The 25,611-nt window shown below is 40.1% G+C and overlaps 1 pseudogene; it reads right to left on the reverse strand.

Annotated features, from left to right (window-relative positions):
* Nucleotides 1-22,485: 22,485 nt before the first annotated feature.
* Nucleotides 22,486-23,487, reverse strand: LOC143390266 (la-related protein 1B pseudogene; annotated as a pseudogene).
* Between the last annotated feature and the right edge of the window lie 2,124 nt (nt 23,488-25,611).

Genomic DNA, 25,611 nt, shown 5'->3' on the forward strand with positions numbered 1-25,611 from the left:
GGTGCCGAGAGGCCAGGAGGGAGCAGGGAGTGCAGCGGGCCACACTGGTCACTCAGCAAACAGACGATGACGGGGACGGACGTTTCAAGTGGGATGGAGGGAAGTGGTGGGTAGTCGGGCTTCATTTTATTTGAAGATCTAAACAAAGGAACTCTCCTGTGTGATGGACATGCACATGCGTGTGCGCACACTTCATTGCACAGAGTTCTGTGAGTAAAGGAGACTGGGCAGATGAGCTCCCTGTTCAGTTGTGGTGGGGGGCAAAGCTGCAGAGGGTCTGCGGTGCATCCTGTGGTCTCCCCACTGGACACCAGGTGTTGTCATCGTGCCACGTGAAGCCACGTGGGTCCTTCCGGCTGTAGCTGGTGCTGGCACTACCTCCAGGACTGTGCTGTCCTCAAGGTTCACTGTCAACATCGGACTTTTTTTTCCTTTTGGTGATTTTCAATGAAATTGAGAGAAAATGAAAACGTGGGAGGAGGGGAGAGAGAGAGATTGATTCATTCTCCCTCTTTCTGCACAACCAAAAATACCAACCTGTTTGTTCCAATGAAGAACAATTGACTTACTTTTGAATGTCATTAAAAGAAACTAAAGATGATATGAATAACTGAAAATGAGACCTCTGTTCAGGGTTAGAGAAACCAACGTTGTTAAGATGGCAGTATTCCTCAAATGATCATAAACTTTACACGATTGCTATCAAATTTCTCAGCTTTTTTTTTGTTGTTGTTGCTGTTGTTGCAGAAATTGACAAGCTGATAAAAAAATCATATCAAAATGCAAGGGACTAACTTGAAAGATAAGAATAAATTGGAAGAGTCACACTTCTGGATTTCAAAAGTTATCACAGAACTACAGGAGGCAAGACATTTAGGTCAATGGGATAGAAATGAGAATCCAGAAATAAGCATATACATTTATTATTAATTGATTTCCAAAAAGAGTGATAAGACAAGCCAACGAGAGAAGGAATCGTCTTTTCAACAAATGCTGCTAGAACAACATGGTGGCTGTGTGGTTCTTCTGCACCAGAACGAAATTGGATATATACCTCATGCCATTTAGAAAAACTGACGTCGAGTGGAACAAAGACCAAATGTAAGAGCTAAAACTAAAGCCTTAGAAAAAAACAGATTTAAATCTTCATGAGTTTGGATTCTCACATATAACACCAATAGCGAAGCATAAGCAAAGGAAAAAAATGTATAAATCAGACTTCCTCAAAAGCAAAGCTTTTGTGTTTCAAAGGAAATTATCAAGGAAGTGAAAAGACAGCCCACAGACCTAGAGAAAATATTCACAGATCACATGTCTGATACGAATATAGATAACTCACAAAGTTCAACAATAAAAAGGTAAACCACCTTAACAGTAAGCTCAGGTGAAGATACTCAATATCATTAGCCATCAGGAAAAAGTAAATCTTGTGGACAATAGTTTGTTTGTCACATGTACTAGGATGGCCATATTCAAAAAGATGATGATGAGTGTAGTTGAAGATGTGGAAAAATTAGAACCCTTATATGTTATTGGTTGGAATGTGTGCACTACTTAGAAGACCTGTTGGCAGTTTCTCAAAATGTTATAGTTTAACCCAGAAATTCTGCTCCAAAGAAAACACCCAAAGGAAGTAAACCATAAGCTTATACAAAAACTTGTACTCTAATATTTGTAGCAGAAAACAGTGCTGATGTCTGTGACATGTGGAAAAATAAGATGTTGTATTTCCTTCTGAGGAATATTATTCAGCCATAAAAATGACTGAAGTCTGGATACATGCCAAAATATGAATGAGCCTTAAAAACATTTCATTAAGTGAAAGAAGTCAGGCACAAAAAGCTATATATTTCATTATTCCATTTATATAACATGTTCAGAATAAGCAAATTCACAGAAGTGGACATTAGAGTAAATGGCAAGGTTTCATTCTTTTTGTGTATAAATACTAGATTTTCTTTATTCATGCAACAATTTCTGGACCTTTGGGTTGATTCCTGGCTATTGAACAGTGCTACAATAAACATGAGAGTGCAGCTGTCTTCTCCCCATGTTGACTTCATTTACTCTGGAGATATATCTCCAGGAGTAAGATTGCCCAAATGTACTTGAATCCAAACATCACATGTGCCTCATGAATGAGATTTAGCTTGGATCTGGAATGTCCCTGAAAGGCCACGTGTAAAGGCTTGGTGCCGCAGTCTCTGGCTGGGCACAAATCACGAGTCACCACACAGCTTGTAGATTCAAACAGCAATTCTTTATTCCTGATCTCACACCGGCCGTCTACAAACACGTTCTGGGGAAATCCACGTTCTCTGCCCAAATCCACTCTCTGCCCAAATCCACACTCTGCCCAAATTCCCTATTCCTGGGCTTCTGTCTCCCAAAAATACTGTCTGACCCTAAGAACTCAAGAGGAACTCAGCAGCAGGATACGCCCTATTCTAAAGGGGGAACACCCTAATCTCCTATTATGCTAAACCACCCTATTCTAAAGGGGGAACACCCTAATCTCCTATTATGCTAAACCGCCCTATTCTAAAGGGGAACACGGATCCGCCCTGGTCCTTGAGCAAGGTCACCTTACATGCAATGTCCTGCAAAATGTCCTATTTCCATGAGTCCTTCCACTAAAGAAACATGGGGGTACCCTGGCAAGAAAATGGTCATATGTCATACCTACTTGGCTGATGGCTCCCAGCATCTCCCCCCTTCTGATTAATTAAACAACAAGTAATGTGGCTTAAGGACCGTGCCTGGTAGGTTGTCCAGTTCAACATATGGTTCTTACCCGTCATTGGAAAACTGACCTTTAGGCATCAGCCTCCTGTCTTAGGTTGATACCACTGCAACTGGATCATACCCGTCACTGACTACCGTCCAGCATACAGCCATACTTGTGGATAGGTCTATGCACCAGTGGGGGGGTGAGGTTCTTTGCCTCACGTCTGTTGGCCCCCAAATTTGGCCAGGCGCCATCCAGACTTGTTTACAGACTTTAACATTTCTCAGGCAAAACAACAGGTGCCAATCTGACTTGTTTACAGACTCTAACATATCCCCCTTTTGTTTAATTTAAATAATGACCATAGTGTCTTTTACGGAAACACCATAAATAACCTGCTAGAAACAGAAAGGGAGGATACAAAATGTTACAATATTAATCCAATTGATGGCTCCATGCAAGAAGCCCTTGGAAAAATTATACCAGCAATGACACCATTAGCAAAGATACCGGGTTACAATTTGTTGTAGATTACAGTTTGTTATCTCAGTCCAGGTAAAACAGTGTCTCAATAGATTAACTCACAGTCCAGGTAAATCACAGTCCAGGTAAGTTCTGCAGGCAGCTAGCTTAAGTTGTAGCAGCAGAAACAGCAACAGCTCCGAAGTCTCGTCGGGTTCTCAGCTGAAGTTTCCTCCGGTTCTCAGCAACATTGTAAATTCTTTTACCTTTGTTTTCACCGGCACTTGGACGAAGGCAGGAACTCTGGATGGCTAAAGAAAATCCTGTAGCATTTCACTAAGAAAACAACCTTCTGAACAATTTAGTACATTATTTCAAGGTTTTTTTACATTTGAAATAAGCCTTAATAGTACTCATTACTCATTAGCTTCCAGGTGGGAGACCCATTGTAGTTACTGGTCTTGGAAATGATCAAACTTCAGCGACGCCAGTAGCGTCTTCTGCCATTTGTAGCATCCCGGGCAGCCCCAGACGGCCTGGGGAGAGTCCCAGACTCAAACTGCTTCCCAGCACAGGGAGCAAAAGCCTGGCGAGACTGTGCCTCCAGGTCAGGTTTAGATTTGGGCTCACAGTGGCGATCCGCTCCCCTGGGCAGGGGCGCGGGGAAGAGCCCGCAACTGCTTGGAAAATTCTTGCTGCGCCATGATCGGCTTGGGCAGGTGGCAGCCGCCTTGTCGACTCACGCACCCTCCAGCATCAAAAAGTATTCAGTAATAGCCTTTTGCTGCAACTTTTTTCTTGATAATCCTTCTTCTTCTGAACTTTCTTTTTCTTTCTGACTAGAGTTTCTGGGCTTTTATCAACACATGCCCTAACTATTCTTGGTTCCACTGGGGTGCCTTTTTCTCTTATCAATTTACTTCTCACCCCTTCCATATTTTCATCACAAAGACAATACAACATTTCAAGACAAAACAAGACACAAACATATTGCATCAATCTTCTCCATTTTCTTGAAATGTCCATTTTTCCTCTCGCCCTATCTGCCTAGGGACAAGCAGATTGCTCCCATCCTATCTATGGACGGGCAGCTTTTTTCATCACTTACCCCCGAGTGTCCAGGGGCTCCCCGTAATGGGCCACCATCTGCCGCAGCCTGGCTGGCTGGGCAAAATAACCGGGGGGTGACGAATAACTTGTGTACGTTGATGCAGCAGGAATATTAGCCATTTATTGTAGGATGACCAAGGTATTTATACATTTTACACAGCTTATCTAATTAGCATAAAATAGATACAGCAGTCAACCAATAAGGAATCCCCACACTTAATGGCTCGCTTTTGTTACTTCACAAACCACTCCCTCTGACATTTGGCCAGGCGCCATCCAGACTTGTTTATAGACTCTAACATTTCTCAGGCAAAACAACAGGTGCCAATCTGACTTGTTTACAGACTCTAACAGATGGACCCCACTGTGTCTGTGGTGGTAAACAGTAGAAAAAAGAATGCATCAGTGGATGTGTCCTGTCTAGTGGAAAGCTTCCCAGCACTCATCCTGGCTATTTTATGAATGGACTGCTGCTTGCCTTGTAGATGGGTAACACCTACTATGTTCCTAAGTTCCTGTATTCTTCCTGAATTCTGGCCTCTCTACAGAAGGGGATTGTGGATTTGTGTCCAAGATATATACCATCTGCAAGTCTGGGACACGGCCATGAACTGGATTGCTGAAGGGAATGTCAGAAACATCTCAGAAAACTCAGAAATCAGTGTGACCAGTAAGGCTCTAAGTGTAGAAACCCTTCTTGACTACATAGCAACCCAAGGAGCATAATAAAGAGCTGTCGGTGCCATAGTGTTAATCTTGTGGAAAAGTCTGTCCCTGGGCCTTTTTTTGTACCTATTGCTCTGTTCCCCTGAATGTCAGGAAGTTCTTTGCCTCAGGTCAAACCTTTGGGAAGCCTCAGGAATACAGTTTTTAAATGGAAATGAAGGGGTCTCACCTGTCATTGTTTGGTTAATTGCTTTGTAAAGGGTTGTTTCTGAATCAGCCTCTTGGCCCTTTGTGAGGTTTTGGCCTAGATTCTCAGCACCACATGAACCTAAATAAAGATCCCATGTGTCCATCCAAAACAAAAATGACAAAAATTTACAGTAATTTTGGATGAAATCTCTTGCCTTCCTCTGGTAAGGCTCCTGACATCCATGAAGCTAGAACAGGGATCCTTTTGGTCAAATGGGTTGTGCAAACCCCTGCAGTAGCTACCCCATAGGTGCTTGGGTTTTGCCATGACTTCAGTACACATAAAGAATCTACCCCAGACAGTCAATAGGCCTCAAATTTGAGAAGTGGAACAGTATGAACTGCAGGCCCATTTTATATATCCTGGTTCTCAGGAAGGGTGTCACGGCCACCATTTCATTAGGCAATAGAGGGGAATGGGAGCTTATTTTGGACATCATCTGGGGCTGCTCCCCTTAGGGAAAACTCCAGCCAGAATGTTATGATGAGTGTCTATATGGAAGAAGATGAGGGCCATGTGGGAATGTTTTTGTTTTAATTGTGGTCATTCTTGTGGTGGTTAGAAGAGATGACTGGGTCAACCTCAGCTTGAACTCTGGTGTAATTCCCATTAGAGACTGAGTTCTGGAACTGACCTCAGAGAAGTATTGCCATAAATTGTGTGGGGATTTTAGGAGCCCAAAAATGAGAGATGATCTTGGAAACTGAGATCTAGACCCAGGGTGGCTTTCTCCACAGCACTGGGAATCTCTTCCAGGATATCACATGATTTTCTTATTAAAACCTTGGCACTGGGCTGGGGATGTGGCTCAAGCGGTAGTGTGCTTGCCTGGCATGCATGCGGCCCGGGTTCGATCCTCAGCACCACATACAAAGATGTAGTGCCCGCCAAAAACTAAAAAAAAATAAATAAATATTTAAAAAAAACTTGGCACCCATAGTTGAGAGTCAAAACAGACATTGACCTCACATTTTAGTCCACAATGGGCCAGGCTTCTTGTGACCTTTTGGCTACTCTTTGGGAAACTTTGCCAGCAGAGTTCTCTAGAGCTTTCATTGAAAGGAGATTCCTCACCACTTCAGGGTTCCTGAATGAATCCAAACCCACAGTGCCACCTACTTCATTCTTGAAATATGCCTAGACCAATATAGTGAAATTTTTGTAATTCACCTTATCAAGAAGCACTGGAGAACCTTTGTATCTCCTGTTGTTCATCATGACCTCACCAGAAAGTTCCTTAATTGACTGTAATTCATGAAAATGGTGTAGAACAGAGATGCCCGATGGGAAGTGGGCCTGGAGCTGTGGAGTGCAGGTGTGTGATAAAACCTCTGTGGTTAGGCCATGTTGATCTGTCATTGGCTTCCAGATGAGATGTGACTGCCATGGTGCAGCCAGAAGACCCTTATATGTAAAGGCATCTTGTTATGAGGAGAGGTTTTGGGGCAATTCTCAGAATCAGGTTGCTCCAATCAAGGAGTATAAATGTATGGGATAGCAGCCTGGATGATATTTTCTCCTGCAGACCCTGAACCACCTCATGTATCAGAACTCCCTCCAGCACTCTGTCCCAGTTGACCTTCTTGTATTTCGTGAAGCAAATACCAAATTCCCAGTGCAACTGCAAGAAATGTCATGAAAATTGGAGGAAGACCCAATGGCTTCACAATCCACATGGGGAGATATTCATCCTCCAGTGGCCACACTTTACCTACAAAGAGAGGATTCAACTCTGCTGCTTCATGTTCATTGGAAAATAAGAAACCATATCCTCCAGTTAACATAGATGCAGACCCAGCTTTGATGGTCTCACTACAAAGGAAGCTAAGGCTCCTTACACCAAAATATATTTCAAGTGTGCAAACTCAGAGGCAGGTTGTCAAGAAATCATTGGGCCAGCTCAGCTCCATGTTTGTGGAATGTTTACCCTGTCCTCTACTTTTGTAATCTCCTTTGCCACCTCCAAGTTTGTGAGCTCATGAGCATTTTCCATTCCTGATATGTATTCACAGATTTTTCTTCCTCTTCTTTTCTAATTGTGTCTTATTTGGGATGAATGTAATGTCAAGTCATTGTTCTGGATGACATTGGGAAAATTTTTGTGTAGCACTTGTTCACATACACATTAAATTCATTTTCCTATTTTCCATTTGAAATACTGAATCTCTGACTCTAACCTATACCTTACTAGTCTCTGACTACTAATTCTAACATGATGAATAAAAATAAACCTAACTACAAAGATGTACAGGAAGTTCATAGGAGGCATGGTACATCCTTGGACTTGCCTTTGGCTGTGTTATAAAACTAGTCACATTTTCATTTTAATACTTCTCCATGAATTTTCAAAGTCGATAAATGTGTAACTTCCTGACTCCCTTTCTCTGAAGCGTAAGTCAGAACATGTATTTTTATATGCATACATGTAGTCCTCCCTTCTGTCACAGGTGTGTTCTTGTGAGTTCTCTGACTTTGGCAAATAGAAACTCCGTGAACAGATCATTCCCCCGAAACCCTGAGGAAAATGAAAATTCAACCTATGGTGAGCTGCATAATTGTACAAGTTTATTCATAAAACCGTGTTCTGAAAAATAAATATTTTTTAATCTGCGATTGGTATCTATTCCATTATGAATTTTGATTGGCATATCAATGGCTACTTTGTGTGTGTGTGTGTGTGTGTGTGTGTGTGTGTGTATGTATTATATATATATTTATATATGAATATACTCTCCAAAGTTTTCAAATATGAAATATGTGTCTTATTATACACTACTTTGATTCTTTCATGTTTATGTTTGTGGATTTATAATCAACTTTTCCAATATCATTTTCAGAAATATTCATTTTAATGGCATACATATTTCTTTCCTAGTTTTGAAAAAAACTTCAGTGAATAGTAAATAATATTCCAAATATTCTTACAAAACTGACCCTAGGTTAAAATTAATGAAAGTAGATTCATATGGGACATGATGTGTATTTTGACATTAATTTTCATTCAACATTGATACATTAGTATTTCTTCAGCATGTATACATCATAGGATATATCCTTTCATCCACAAGTTCACAAATTTATAGGCATATGATTCACATTCAGTCACTTCCTACATCAGAACACATATATTCATCCATGTTTCTTGACTGCCTTTTTCATGAGACTTCTTTCCACACACATTATTTTAGATTTCCCTAATACTTTTAAAAGCAAAACTCATACACTCTTCATGATAATTAGTAACCCTAATATTACCACTAGATGTATATATAACTAGTTGGAATGAATGTATGTATATGAATACCAGATTTCATGTATATTTTAAGATATCAATTCAATCCATTATTTAAAGTTGGAACCAGTTGTATTATTTATTCACAGTATGGTCCATTCATGTGTTATCTCTATATTCGTAGGCACAAAGTGCTCCTATTGGTATCCCCCAAACTAATGTGTAGGGTTTCAAAACATGCTACCACAAATGGTGGAAGAAATACTCATGTCACCAGATATACACATTTCATCCCAATAATATTCTGGACCCAAAATGAAAAGCTCATACTTATCTTATGATTCTACCAAAGCCTAATTTTAGTGAGAGCATGGATTACTAAAAAAATCCATGTCAACATTTTCTAATGCTATCAAATTTCAATTTTATTGGGTACTATATATTTGGTTCTTCCTAAGATTATATGTTCAACCACCCTCCCTGTTGAAAAGAGTACTAATTCTATCACCCACTTTATTTTTTGCCTGATCTCCTAACTTCTATATTGATATCTGTTTTCCTTCATATTTTCCTGAGTACATTCCTGTGACTGCCTCTTCATGTGTGCTGACATTCACATTCACTCTCTAACAGAAACCCTATCACAAAAGGGCTTTTCATCCAACCTAAGCTCAATCTTCTTCCTAAACCTACACTGCAATCCTACCTACTATACTGATTTCACTGGCTGTTCTCTTCTACATTCAATAATCTGAGGTACAAGATACTATGCATTTTATATTGATTTATATGATACATCTGTGCAGAATGTAATTCCAAACTATGTATCCAAATCAAGGGCCCATGCCCTTCTGTGATTCAGATCTTACCTAGTTTTCTGTTTTCATACTTACATTTTACCTATACATTCTTATAAATATCCCAGGTACCAATACCAGTATTCATCCAGCAGAATGACTCCTAACCCAAATAAAATATGATATTAACCCTAACCATACTCTGTTCCCTCAATATAATTTCAGGTAAGAGCAGGTACAGAGTTGATTTTTCAATACAGGTATGTAGGGGATCTTACAACTGCTGAGAACCTCAAAGGTAGATGCAGAAATGATCCCTGGAGAAGATATAGGCAGCTAGGTATGACCTGAGAAACCTAAAGACATCTTCCATGGCAAACACCTGGTCAGAATGAAGGGATGTGTCTGAATCAGCCTCTCTCTTCTTAATGCAGGGAAGATTGACCAATCCAGCTGATCCATCACACTTATGGTATGTTACATTTATAATTTGTGAAAATGTCACAGAAAGATGTGACAGCCTCCATTTGGACAAAGTGGTTGCCAAGGCAGTGACCTCATTCACTTCCTTGAAAGAACTGACCTCACCTCACTTCCTTTGTGATGGAACCCTCTTAACTTGGGATTCAGGTAGCCAGGCACCCAGAGCCAGTCCCAGTCCCAGTCCCAATGAGCTCACTTGTTTGGATTTACCAAGGACAGAGTCATTCTTTTTTGGAAGCTACTGATGTGTGGATGGCCAACTGCCCAGAAAGCTCTGAAAAGGGGACTTTTCTGAGAAAGAAAGTACTGGCTCATCACTGGCTCCTGACAACTTCACAGAGTTGGCCAAGGAAACCACAGCTGACATAGGACAGGCCACAGCTAGTGAACATAGTTTCTCCCACCAGTCAGATTACACTTTGGATAGATTCAGACCAACTCCAGTGGGATGTGTGTGTCTTTGTGTTTGCATGTTTGAATATGTGGTTTGTTTCATATTCAAAATATAAAAACATGGATTAAAATGGTTTATTCATTGTGGAGTGGACTATATACAGTTAGTTCTTTGTTCAAGGTGAGTGTTTCTATGTAGACGTATCCCACTGTATCTGTTGTCATAGACAGTAGAAAAAAAGAATGCATCAGTGAATGTGTCCTGTCTAGTGGAAAGCTTCCCAGCACTCATCCTGGCCAATTTATAAATGGACTGCTGCTTGCCTTGCAGATGGTCAATACCTTCTATGTTCCTAAGCTCCTGTATTCTTCCTGAATTTTCACCACTCTCCAGAAGGGGCTCGTGGTTTTGAGTCCAAGATATGTGCCACCTCCAAGCTCTGGGACATGGCCATGTACTGAATTGAAAAGGAAATGTCAAGCATCGCAGAAAACTCAGAAATCATTGTGACTGGTAAGGCTCTCAGTGGAGAAAGCATGCTTGGCTATATAGCAACCCAAGTAGCAAGATCAGAAGCTGTCAGTGCCATAGTGTTCATCTTGTGGAAAAGTCTGTCCCCAGACTTTTTTCTGACATATCATTCTGTTCCCCTGAATGTCAAGAAGGTCTTTGCCTCAGGCCAACCCTTTGTGAAGCCTCAAGAAAACAGTTTCAAAATGGAAATGAAGGGGCCTCACCTCTGGCTCTTTGGTACTGTGATTTGTAAAGGGATGTGTCTCAAGCAGCCTCATGGCCTTGTGTGAGGCTTGGATTAGATCCTCAGCACCCCATGTAACTAAATAAAGATCCCATGTGTCCATCCAAAACAAAACTGACACAAAAGAACAGAAATTTGGGATAAATCTCTCCTCTTCCTCTGGTAAGTTTCCTGACCTCCATGAAGTGAGAACAAGGATCCTTTGTGTTAAATAAGTTGTTCCAATCCCAGCACCAGCTAGTACATAGGTGGCTGTGTTTTTTCATGACTCCAGTACACATAAAGAATCTACCCCCAGCAGTCAGTAGGCCTCTAATTTGAGAAATGGAGCAGTATTAACTGCATGCCCATTTTATCTATCCTAGTTCTCAGGAAGGGTCTCCAGGCCCCATGATTTTAGGCAAATGAGGGGCATGGGAGCTTACTTTGGACACCATCTTGGACTGCTCTCCATATGGAAACTTCAGCCAGAATGTTATGATGAGTGCCTAAATGGAAGAGGATGAGGACCATGTGGGAATGTTTTTGTTTGAATTGTGGTCATTTGTGTGGTTGTTGAAAGAGATGACTGGGTCAAACTTAGCTTGAACTCTGGTGTGATTCCCATCAGAGACTGAGTTCTGGAACTGACCTCAGAGAAATATTGCCTTGAATTGTGTTGGGATTTTAGGAGGTCAAGCATGAGAGGCGCCCTTGGAAACTGAGATCTAGGCCCAGGGTGGCTTTCTCCAGAGCACTGGAATCTCAGCCAGGATATCACATTATTTTCTTAGTAAATCCTTGTCTGCCATTGTTGAGAGCCAAAACACTCAGGATCTCACATTTTAGACCCCAATGGGCCTGGCCTCATGTGACCTTTGACAACTCTTTGGGAAGCTTTGCCCATGTGATTTCTCCAGAGTATTCACTTAAAAGAGATTCCTCACCACTTAATGGCTTCTGAATTTATCTTAACCCTACAGTGCCACCTATTTTATTCTTAAAATAGGGCTAGACCAATACCATGAACTTTTGGAAATTCCCATTACCAGGAAGCACTGGAGAACCTTAGGATCTTTTGTGGCTCCTCATGAGTGACCCAGACAGTGGATTTTTTGACTAGACTTCATAAAAATAGTGTAGAACAGAGATGCCAGTGACTTTGAGCCCATTGGCAACTGGCCCTGGTGCAGTGGAGTGCAAGTGTGTGATAACATCTGTGTTGGTGCCATTGCTTGGAAGCCAGTGCCAGAGATACATATTTCTTGCCCAACACCTACTCTCTCCTGCCCCAGCTTCATCATTAGTAGCCTCAAACATACTGGATCTGTTATCTCCAGCATTTTAATTACTTGCGGTCATTGAAGTCCCACTCTTATTTTGTCATGATGAGCAGAGGGAGTTCCTAAGGTGCTTCAGAGCTTCTATTTCATGGGAATTAGATAAATTTCAGGATGTAGGCATAGGCATATGTCAATAATGAAGTAGGCAGCTAGGTAGGTTTTGGATTCAGAAGGGGCCCAAGAAGTGGTGAGCAATCTTATCTAGCTGTTAACATTATAGAACTCATGCTAGAAGGCTTTTCACATCATATCCAACAGGCCTCATGCATCAGGTTCAATGGGTCAAACGTGGGTGGAATATGTATGCTTCAAGCTTTCACTTTGGCACCTAAGACTTTATAGAGAATAATGTGTGAAATCATCACTGAGATTATTAATGTGGTAGAGAACTCCATATTGGGCCTTGCTCTTATTTTCTAAAGACGCCTCTGATGCTGGGGTACCTAAAATGCCAACACAATTCACTGTAACACTTCTTGGGTAAGCTCCAGAAAAGAGGTTTGTCTCATGTTGTGATTATATTCACACAATTGTTACTTCTGAGGCTTACCAAGATATCTATTACAACCACCATACAAATCACCACAATTCATTCACAAACCCTCCCTCATGGGCCAAGTCTTTTCATATTTTTCCTACTAAGCAACCATTCTAAAAACATGGCTGAATTTGTCGATACTTAGAGAAGTCCAGGATTGTTTCAAATGGAACTACCCATACCCCTCATTTGCCTAATTTCATGATGGGCTAGATTCCATTCTGAGATCCAGGGAAGTTGAAATGAGCCCAGAGTTAATAGTACCCTTCAACTAAAAATAGAGGCCTCCAGTTTGCCAATGGTAGGGATTTTCTTTTTATAGTAAATTGAGCTAGAAGAAACTCAATCATCTAAGTCCTAGAAACTTAAGGGCAAGGACTAATACATTGGTCCTAAAGGGTCACTGTTGTAATTTCATGAATGTCTGGAATCTCACATGATGAAAAGGAGAATCTCCACTAAATTTGGTTTTTGTATAATATTAGTTTTGGATGGAGAAGCAATATAACTAATAATTTGAAGCAGTGTGGAGCATCTCAATGAGTGCCTCACTCAGGTGAGGCAATTGCTTTAGCACTGAGTAACAGATGCAACCCATTCAAACAAATTTCTAAAGTTCTTCTCCTGAGGCTTTACAAAAAGAGAGCCCTAAGGCAAAAAACTGGTTCTCACGAGTAGAGCAGAGCAATAGCAAATAATAAAATCTCTGGACAGAGTTTTTTAAAGGACCAAAGCTAGGACAATAAATTTCTTCTATTGCTCATCCTGCTTGAATATCTATGTATCCAGCCAGGGTTTTGCTCTGAAAACCTTACCTTCCACAGTGATTTCTGAGTCTCACAGTGATGCTCATGAGTCTCTGAATGAAGCCCATCGATGGACATTTCAGAGGGCTTGGAGCTGGTAACCATCTTTGACATAAATCCACCATCATCTTCTCTGTAGTGGCTGAATTTTATGAGAAATAATTGAACAAATGAACATAATAAGTCTTTCCCATCCACAAGGCAAGCAGCTGTTCATTCATTAATTCACAGTGATGAGCAATGAGAATATTTTCATTTGACAGACACCTCCACTGTTGCATGCTTTTTTCTTATTCCTAGGATACACATGAAGAGGAACATATCAATGGTGAAATAGTAGCCTTCAGCAAAGCACCTCACTACAATACAGGCAATTAACAGTGGAACAAATGCTTTTCCCTCCATATTCTCAGGCAATGAGAGACAAAACAATAAGTCAAAATACACATCCCCAAAAACAAACACACACACACACAAACACACACACATAGATACACATCCCTTAAAAGGGCCCGTGTCCATCCACAGTGTCAACTTACTGGTGTGTTAAACTACATTCACCTGTAATAGCCTCTATATACTTAGCTCTAGTGTCCTTGGGAAAACTCACCAGAATTTTCAGGACCATGTCATGGTCCTATACCTTCATTGTCAGGAAAGCCCCCTCCTTAGTGCTTTCATTACATTGGGCCAACCATAGATCAGTAAATACCAAGAAAGTAGGACTCTTCACTGGGTGAGGCCAAACAACTGAGCAGACTGAGACTGTATCTGCCTCTGGGTGCCTAGATTCCTTTATTCTTTGTTAAGAGAGTTCCATCACCAAGAAAGTGAGGTGAGGTCACTCAAATGAAAAAAAGTGAGATGAGGTCACTTCCTTGGCAACCACTTTCTCCTACCAGGTGTTTCCAAGAGCCCCATGAGGAGGAGGCTGCACCTATCTTCCTGTGACTTTCTCAAAAGTTGACAGAGTCAAGCAAACATACCAAAGTTCAGCTGTCTAGACAGGCCTAGTTCTGTCCATCTTATTGGATTGAGAAGACCAAGCTTGATTCAGATTCATCCCTTCATTCTGGCTATGTTACTTATCCTGGAAGATGTTTTCTCAGGGCCTACATAGCACATAGCTGCCTTCATATTTCCTCAGGATTAGTCTGGCATCTACCTTTGAGACTCTCAGTAGGGCCATGATCACCTATACACCTCTGCTACCATACCAACTCCATATATGCTCTCCTGTGAAATTTAATTGAGGTAATTTAATAAGCTTAGGGTTACCATGTGTTTTGTTTTGGGTGAGGAGTCATTGTAGAGGAAGAATATCCGTATTGGAAAACATGAATATTCAGAAGATAGTATCAGTAAAAAAGTGGAACCAAAACAAAACTGCATAGGATCTAAATCATTGAAGGGCATCATTATATAGGGAATTTGGGTACATATTTTTGAATTCTAGGACGTACTGATGCATGCTATAAGTCAATTAATGATGATGCAGGAAGATTACCATTGGTAATTCAATGTCTATGTCAACATTCACTGAAATGGGCACAGTATGTAGGTTGATTAGGGAGAAGAAGGGGTTCAGGTCTAATATTTAATTATCTTTTGCAATAAGTTTTGAGTTATATAGTGAATGTGAATGGCAGCCCTCATGAGTACTCATAAGAAGGTACATTGGAATATATGTATAAAATCTAATACAAATATATTAGATTTTCTGAAACAGAAAAATGTATCATATATGTTATATGATTATTAGTATTTTTAGATGGGGAATGGCAGAATGTGAAATATAAAGAAGACACAAAATCCACAGGCACCATTACCATTGAATTCTCAATGGTTTATTCAAAAACACATGGGAGTTCATAAGAATACTGGATTTTTCCACAAATTTGAATTTGGTATCAGAATAAGTTCAGAATTCAAATTGAATTCTTTGTCAGGACTTTATTGATTTGAAATGAATATGTATATCAGATAACATGTAATTTTTCACCATACCTTTTAAAACAGTTTAGTGTTTTTGATAGGGAAAGACATAGGGTCTGTTCTATGTATACCAATTTTGACCTAATTGATGCATGAAGATATCTTAGTGAGAATACATAATATATTTCATGCAAATTTAAAAAGGAAAATTAAACTTATATTTTAAATACACACGGAATCTGATATTCACATGTAGGCACAGATTCCAAAGAGCTGTTAATCTTTGGTAATATTAGGTTTAGTATTGCCTAATGAGTTTTTTTTGGGGGGGGTATTGCTGAAAGATCCTATACGTTTATCAAAAGTTATGTATGATTAACAGAATGTTCATGAGTAGGACAACAAACAACAAATGAATAGGACAACATGTATGAATATTCCTAAACAGGAATTAGTGTACAGGCAATCATAAGATTACACATTTTTTAACATGGGCTCAGTGGACATATCTCATGTTGAATATAAAATAATTTAAAGCCCAATGTGGAAAAGAAAAGTAAAGTATACATCAAAAGCCCATATAATCTTATAAGAATATAGATTAGTGCATAAACTAGGTATAGTGACAGCAGTAAAATTAGGGTTACTATTTGATTTTGAATGGGTTATGTGTGAGTAGGAGAAAATGATTGTGTATTCCAGGAAATGTGAATATTACTATTATTGTACTTGTGAATATATGCATTAGAGTCCATGTACATGCACATTTTCATTGCTCTTCTGAGTACACTGTTACTCATATATCCAATATCTCATAATTTGTGGACTGTACATACATGAAACATGGGTCTATCCTAAAATAACATCAGTATATGTCATGGGTAATTTAATTGATAGCATTGAAACTACACATAACTATTCTTATTAGGGCATATGCTTTCCTGCATATACTGATTTAGTGATGGAGGTCTGGTTAGGTTGCATTTCTATTTCAGTCCAAATTTATGCTGAAGATTGTGGTAAAGAATTGGTACCAACCAACATGAAAATATATATGTACAGGGTAATACTTGTTCTGACTCAGGGTTCATTGTGAGGAGAGGCAAGGTAGTGTGCATTTTTTACTCTTGAGGATACATGAATAAGAAGTACAATGAATATGTCACTAGTTTGGAAAGACTTACTAATCAGAATGGAAAAAAACAAAAGTCAAAATTCTTAAAGCCTCATATGGTCTAACTGTATTTTTTGTACAGAAGGTTCAATTGTACCAATAATATCAGGAATTTTGGACAATAGTTAGGAGGGCTTGGGTTAGGGTTAATGATTGACTATGTCAATGATAAAATATGAAAATGCAGGAAATGATTTTACCAGCATGTGTTCCACAAGTCTTCTTGGTCTTGAAAGATCTTTTTCAAGCTACTTCAATTACTCATTCAGCATTCACTAGGCAACTACCATGTGCTAGGCATCCTGCAGGATTAGATGCTGAGGGACTCAGAGTCCACAGGGGAAAGCATGGATTCTCATTCTAATGAGATTTAAAACCCCTTCAGGGACAACTAAAAAGCTCTTCCTAAGTTTTCACCAGATGAGCACAGCCAGTGAGCACTCTGCACACCTGGCACATTTTGGTGATTGGCCAATCCTGAGTCCCACTACACTTGCTAAACTGGCCTGTTGGGATGACTGACTTCTACAGAGGGCAAATCCTCTGTAAGGTGAAAGAGGAGTGCAGTTGATTCCAGGGGGGACTGGTGGCTCATTTCTTGGTCTGCAGCAAGCACTGGTTTTGGTGGGAACATGCCAATGACTGGAGAGAACCTGGCCAGGTCAAGAAAATGCCCAAACCTCCACAAGCACCTCCTCGCAGTGCAGAGTCCCTGGATGCCTGCCTCAGGACTAATTATGCTGCTGAGTCCTCACCCAGGCCCATTCCCGCAGCTTCTCAGAAATGAATCTTAAAGCTGCTAGACAGTGGGATGCAGATGACACACTGCATTTCTGTTTTCTTCACCACATCCTTCTTGTAATGTGTGGAGCTTTTCCTCGTGGAAAGTTATGAGGTTACCTACAGCCTCCCCTTTGCCCCCTGCTCAGACTGGCATTTCTGCTTGTCCTGAGAAAATTTTGGACTTTAAGGAAAAACTTTAAAATTAAAGTCTCAAGAGGAGTGGAAAAACTGTTAAAATAAAGAGCTCCAGACTAACAATGCCCAAACGCCCTTTCTCCAGAGACCTGGGCTCTGGATGGTGCTTACCTCAGCCGGTAGATGCCTCCCTCTTACCTGGGCACCTGAGGTCTTTGCCAGCCCAAACCACATCCTTCAAGTTTATGAATAATCATCTAGGCCTTCCTGGGAAGGCCACACTTCCTCATGAATAATCATCTAGGACTTCCTGGGCCTGAGAGGCTTCCTCATGAATAACGTAGTTTCTGTAAGCAGTTTTCAGGAGCGGAGGAGGATCTCCGTCTTGTGAATATGCAAAACAGGGGCCAGTGGCAGATAAGGCTCCCCTACCCAGGTGGGCCACCTCACCACCATCAGCCTGTGTATATAAACTCTAGCCTGTGTGTATAAACTCTAGTGCAGGCTCCAGAACCCTCCAGCAGCCAGGCAGTGTCTCCTGCAATTAGGAGTTTTGAGTCTCCACTTCAGTGCTTGAGGGACATGCATGGAGCTCCTGATGGCTCAGGAGCCATGAGCAACCAGGGACCTGCGCCCAGTTCAGGGTGCCTGGAGAAGCTTGCCCCCAAGGCCTGCGCCTACTGGAACTTCCTGAGGTACTGCCTGCCTGCCAAGTTGAGGTGCCAGGATGGGTGCTGGCTGCTGCATTGGGATCCCAGAGAGAGCCCAGGCCAGAGGGGTTGGGACATGCTAGAGCAACAGGGCCAGGGTCTCCTCACAGTATATCCTGTGTGTCCAAGTACATATTTTTCACCCCTTGGCACTTCCTTCCCTAATCTCCCTTGAACCTCTGCAATGGGATTCCCTGAGACAGTGGAAAAAAGACTGGGCTTCTTGACACCTGGCTTTATTTTGTTCCTGAAGTAAAGGGAAAAAAGATTCAAGCTGCTGACAGCAGGAGTTAGAACATAATGAATAAAACTGCTATTTACAATAAAATTTTCCTTTAATGCAGGTTTTCACAACCTCAGCAATAGGGCCCTCCTTCTACCAAGTCATGGCAATCCAAACTGTCTCCTGATTTAGCCGTATCACTTTCAGTTTAGTACTGCTTATATCCTTTACTTTTTGGAGGTAACTGCTTTTTAAACTCTAACTACACCCTCCCTGCTATGTTGTTCTGCCTTACCACAGGCACCAAAGCAATGGAGACAACTGACCATGAACTCCTATGACATCGTGAGCCAAAACACATCTTTTCTCTTTGTAAGTTGTTTTCTCAGGTATGTGGATTGCAGCAATGGAAAACTAGAAGTAGCCATGTGGTTTGTAGTGGAAAGGGCAGGCTGGGGTATTTCCATGTGTTTATATGAATGTGATTCTGGAGTCCTCACATTTTAAGCATCACTGAGAATAAAAGAGATGTGAAATTATCCAGAGAATGGAAGTTTTGAATAAAGCCTGTGTGTATAAACTGATTTATTTAAAACATTCTCAAGAGAGAAAGGCAAAGATAAAAGATTATCAATTTGGTTGAGCTTCTGAACTTTGTTTATTCTTTGGTGACTAAAGGAAAGCCAGTCAATATGAAACAGATTTCAACTAAAAGATAGAAACAAAGCTTCTGCTGCTTCTGCTACACAATGTCACTCTACAAAATATAATTCCACATGTAGTTAGCAATTTATCATGGCCTTCATGCAATCCACATTTGCATATCAATTTCTAGCTCCTTTAAGCTGTCTTTCTTGATTGGCAGAAGGACTTCCATATGAGTCTTGTACTTGCAGAAAAGCCTAAGATTTAATAAACTGGAACAGGTAATTATAGGGGCTGTAAGTAACAGGCTGCTACTGCCTGCTTGAGTGCCTAGAGGATACCTCTACTCCTCTGAAATTAAGGGAAAAAACTTCAATTTTACTCTGGGATACTGTCTTGGGTGAAATTCCTCTTCTTTCTTGGATTGTAGTCATACTATACCTCTGTCTCCCTCTTTGTTCACATCACATCCTTCCCTTCTCTTTATGTTCTCATTTTCTGCTATATCAAAGATTCCTCTGTCATACCCATATAATATGACTTTTGTTGGATTTAGGCCAGACCAAGATAATCCAAATGGTTTCTTAATAGAAAAATCTCAATGTCTTCACATATGCAATGATCCTTTTCTCAAAGAAGTTAAATTTTACCATATCAAGGTTTGAGATGAGAAAATATCTTTATGGAATTGACAATTTGGCCTTTTAAAATTCATCTTATGTGCAAAATATATTCAATATGTATTGAATATATCAATCCAGATGTCCCCAAAAATCTCAACCAGAATCTCATCTCTTTATCATCATGTCTAAATCATCATCTCTGTATCATAAGCTCAAAAGTCATAATCTCATCATTTAATGCATTTAAATGGGTGACAATCTGGATATGATCCAAACTGAGGTAAAATTCCTTTCCACTTGTGGACCTATGAATCTAGAAAGCAAATTATTTGCCTTCAAATCATGATAGTAGGACTGATATAGCATATATATATTCCATTTCAAAAAGAAATTATATGTAAGAGAGGTTCACCAGTCTCAAGTTCAAATCTAGCAATAAAAATTCTGTTAGGTTTTGAAGCCTGGAGGGTAATCTATGACTCGCAACTCTCCTTGCTAGAGTCAAAAATAGACCCCCAGGCCTCAGATTCCATTTATTTTATTGACTCTTCCCCTTGCTCCACCAGCATCTGCCTTCAAGTCCATTCTACTTTTTTCTTAAAGGTTCACCCATATTTGCAGCTTAATGGATCAACATCCTTAATTCTTGCCTAAAGAAAAGTTTTCTATTATATGCCTGAATTCTGTTTCTGTCAGTTCAAAAAAAAAAAAAAGAAAAAGAAAATCTGTTTTTATCAGTTGTATTTCTATACTAAACCATTCTCAAAACTCCACTTGTCTGTCTGTATGCATCACAAAGATACACATTATTAGAAAGGACAATGCTCCACCGAGATTTCTTTGATATCACCTTTTCTATTTTTGACTTCTGATAAAAATCTTTAAACAGATCGATGATTTAAAAGTTTTCAGCATAAAGTTAACCAGCTTGAGTCTTTTTTTCATGGTTTTATTTTTATAATTTTATTAGTAACACAAATGTTTAATGGAATCACCAACTTGAATGACTTAAATTAACTATCCTGTGGAAAAGTATTTTCCATATTATCCATCTTACCAATGATTGTTCATAAGCTGGTTAAAAATTTCGTCTTGGACCAAGATAAATCTAACCTTTACAATCAGCCATTATATCTTTAAAAAACAAGCAAACAGTACAATCAACAAACACATGAAGAAATGTTCATCATCACTAGCAATTAAAGAACTGCAAATCAAAACCACTCTAAGATTTCATCTCACTCCAGTCAGAATGGCAGCTATTATGCATATAATCATAAAAGTGTTAGTGAGGATGTGGAAAAAAGGTACACTCATACACTGCTGGTGGGAATGCAAATTGGTACAGCAAATATTAAAAGCAGTATGGAGATTTCTTGGAAAACTGGAAATGGAACCATCATTTGAACCAGCAATTTCTCTCCTCAGTCTATAACCAAAAGACTTAAATACAGCATCCTACAGGAATACAGTCACAACAATGTTTATAGCAGCATAATTCACAATACCTAAGTTGTGGAACTAATCTAGATTTCCTTCAATAGATGAATGGATAAAAAAGTGACATATATACACAATGGAGTATTACTCAGAAATAAAAGAGAATAAAATCATGGCATTTGCAGGTAAATGGATGGAGTTAGAGAAGATAATGCTAAGTGAAATTAGCCAATCCTATAAAACCAAATCCCAAATGTTTTTTTTTTTGATATAAGGAAGCTGATTCATAGTGGGATAGGGAGGGGAAGCATTGGAGGAATAGACAAATTCTAGATAGGGCAAAGAGGTGGGATGGGAAAGGAGGAGGCATGGGGTAATTAACGATGGTTGAATGTGAGGAATATTATTATCCAAAGTACATATATGAAGACAGAAATTGGTGTGAATATACTATGTATACAACCAGAGATATGAAAAAGGAGCTCTGTACATGTAATAAGAATTGTAATGCATTCTGCTCTTATATATAAATATAAAACAAAATAAATAAAAAGCAAACAAACAATGTCACATTTATTCAACTTTTTAAAACAAGTTGCTTGCTGCATTAGTAGTACATGGCTGACAAAGAAATATGAGATAAAAATGTGTTAAAGTGTCCATCATTAATGCTTTTCTGATGGGCAGGACTTATACTGATGTATCAAAAATACATTTTGAAGAAAAATGACAAACATACACTTCTTTATTTCTTCAATTTCTTACCCCTTAAATGTTCACATTAATAATTCTTACAGTCCATGTGAAACATCTTAACACATGAGTTATGAAATGTTCACCTTGGCAAAGGGAAGACCAAGAGCCAAAGGCCTGTCAAGCTGAGAAAATCTACACAGTCCTCTTTCTCTGCTTTATTGACCTGGACACAAGTACATATGCCTGGAAACAAAAGACAGAACCTTTAAGTATTTCCACAATGACAACAATTAGCTTCCCCCTCAAATAAAAGTAGCCATGCCATCTCAGTCCAGCCACACAGGAAAGGGCAGGCAGCTCCTGGAATGTCAGCAGTGGTCCCCAGCTCTGTCTTGGGTCATGGCACAGGTGGTCATCTCCACTGTCATGCAGCCGAGGGGTCAACAGTGGACACTCTCACACAGAAGGCAGTCTGGTGGCTTCTATCTCTACAGCATGCTTCGTTCCAGTATTTACGATGTATTTCAGTGAGCCACTTGCTCTACTGCACATCCCCATCAGATGACATCCAGGGCATCAGTAGATCATCACCTTGAGTATCTTTGAGCAAAAGGCTTGTCCTTGCACAAACTTTGGAAAATTCACCAGCCAAGAGAAGTTTGTCTGTGGCACACTGCTGGGAGGAGGGCCCAGGATTGGCCATTTTTCTGGTTCTATCTTTCTCCTCATTTTCTCACCTGCAACTTCTATTTCTGTGCTGTCCTTCAGGGCCTCTAAAATGAGGCTAAAGTTTGTTCTGAGAGCCAATCAGGGAAATAGGCAAGAAACCTTGCTCATCCATCTTTCTCTGACAAAAAAGTCATGTGCCAAGTTTTCTCTACTGAAGTAATATTCAATTCAATGCTTAATATACTCTTTAAGAAATGCTTCTTCCTCAGAATACACGTGTACACCCATACTGTCATAATAGTAATACATCATACTGGCATTAATTTCTGTTTGAAATGGCTGATCTGTCATTTCACCATGTTGTCGGTAACCATATAAATAATCAAATTTCACTCAAGAGTTTCCTCTGCCTCATCTTGTTCCCATTTTGGTCCTCTTCCTCAACTTCTGAAGGAACCTCAGATATTACCCTCCTCAGTCCTCACACTGTATACTTTATCCTGATCTTCATCTTTTTTTTCTTCTCAGTCTTGCCTCCAACTTCCTGTGTCATTTCTCCTGTTATTATGGGAAGACTTGTTTGCTTCAGGTTGACACTGAGAGCTGTTCTGGGATCCAGATCTCTCCTGACTCTCTGGTCTTACATCATCAAAGTGCAGCAATACCCACTTGTGTTAATTGGCTCTCTTTCCTTGAGTGCTTGACTGGGCCTCATTGTCCCTGACATTTTCAATGGGACCATCTAATTTTGTTTCCCAATTTTCTTAATCTCACTGTTACTTCTCTTTTCAACCTTCTTTTCTTTTTATTTTGTAATTTTGGGCTTCTTATTTCTTTGGCTGATGACACTTTGAGACTGCAAAAGGGTTTTTTCAATGCTAACTCTGCTGGTGTTGACCAGTTTGCCATATCGCTGAAATCACTGGCCTCATTGGAATTCGTTGAGTTTTCCTGCTTTTATAACTTTGCCTGCCGGGTCTCCAGCACAGGCTTCGGCTGCCAGGTGGAGGCAGGGGACTAGTGCTGGAGAGGCTTTTTGGTCCAGGCCTTCGCCTTGGGCGGCAGCGGCTTCGCCCCAGGGTCAGCCAAGGCCGGCGGCTCCCTGTCAACAGGGCCCCTGGCCCATGCTAGGGGAAGCAACAATGGTTACATGGGCATGGCCACCAGTGGCACACTGTGGCCCAGCATCTGCACAGGCTCTCCACGTGTTCCCGTGCTAGTGGTGGCCCTCACTGCCTCCTTTCCCTCCCTTTCTGGCCAGGGCAATTGCTCCACCAGCAGGCTTACCAAGGCCATCAGAAATTCCCTCTGCACGTGGCCATGAGCAGGTCCTCCCTCCCGAGAGGGAGCAGAGGACACTGGAGGGAGAGCAGACATCCTTCACCCACCTAGGTCTCCCTGATAGAGGGCGCCCAGAGCCAGGGGACTGGGCTGCGCATCTCTGTGGTGGCCAGGATGCTGAGAGTCCGCCCATGGCTGCAACTGAGGCCAAGGGCATGCCAGATGCCCAGGCCGGGAGTCGACCAGCTGGACTCTTGGTCCTGTCACCAGAGTGTACTTTTCCAATGATGAATTTTCTTCTTTTAATGTTCTTCACAATTTGGACAGGCTTAGATCTTCCCCAAGTGTCAAGTGTTGCTTTTTTTTTTTTTTAGCTTAACAGTTCCTTTCTCAAATTGTTTTTTGTTTTCTTATATTTTTTTTGATACCCATCAAAAAAAAAAAAATCAGGTTGTTCCCTTAACACTTTCCTTGGAAATCCCTTCAACTAAAGTTCATCACAAATTCTGCTTTGCATAAAAGAGAACAAAACTCAGACAAGTTTTGATCACTATATAATAAGAGTTATCTTTCATCACATTCCCAATTATATATTTCTCACTTTGCCCTTAGGTCCACTCCTGCTGTGTATTAATACTCAGTTATACTAATATTCTGTTTATGGCATATGTGTATCTTCTAAGGCACTAGAGATTTCTAACTAAGCTCTCAACAGATCAGTTTGGAATTCATGTCTACCAACAGTCTCTTTAAAAAATCTAGACTTTAATCATGATTCTCCAATTTCTCCCAGCCTTCACCTTTTATCCAATTCTAAAGTCACATTAATAATTTCTGGCCCTTCAGGATCTCTGTATTATTTCTTTTATAGCTGATAACATTGGGAGACATCAGTTCTTCTCCATATATTTTCTTCTGTCTGCCCCATATTTTTCTCTTCTTATCTCTTATTCTGGGTCATCTCTTTATCTCAAGACCTTTTACTTTGTTAAACATACAAAGATGGTGTTTTACTTAACAGTGAAATGTATATGGATTCCAGAATTTGGACATGGAGACAATAAATTGAAAGACACCATTCCATCCACTCGAGATAGAAGACACCTGTGTGAGAGGACATGGAGTTTGCCTAGAGGTTGTTGAGAGAGTAATCTGACTAAAATGAAAACCTGTCCAGTGTTGTAAACTATTAGAAAGATTGCCCAAAGCAATCTCTCTACCATATTCATTGTATCTTGGCAGAATTGTTCATTTAGCTCCTATCAGCATCTCATGTCTTCCAGCCTGCCGCAACAGCTTTCTAACTCCTCCTCCTATTTTCCCATAATACAGGCCTCAGACTCTAGTCACTGTTATACTTTTAGTACATTCCAAATTTCTTTTTTTATATAGCATATAGATATACCTTAGCCCTCACTTTTGGATTTGTAAAAGAAATAATTAAATAAAAATAATTTATAACATTTAAATAGTGTTTACTATGTACTAAATGAGGTTAAGAACTTCTACATATTAACTTCTACATACTAACTTGAACTTCAAAATTTTTCTTCATTTCACACATGAGTAAATTAAGATCGGATGGGTTTAGTGTCTAGTGCAAGGTTGCAAACTCAGTAATGGTATGAAAGTAGTGAGGGACAAGTTCAAGGATCAAAAAAAAAAAAAAACTGGAGGTAAAATATCAACTTTTACAAATTAGTTGTAAAAGATCAGAGAATAGATATGATGTATTTGTGATTTCCTAGCATT

This window comes from Callospermophilus lateralis, unplaced genomic scaffold (assembly GCF_048772815.1).
Source record: "Callospermophilus lateralis isolate mCalLat2 unplaced genomic scaffold, mCalLat2.hap1 Scaffold_52, whole genome shotgun sequence".
NCBI classification, from domain to species: domain Eukaryota; kingdom Metazoa; phylum Chordata; class Mammalia; order Rodentia; family Sciuridae; genus Callospermophilus; species Callospermophilus lateralis.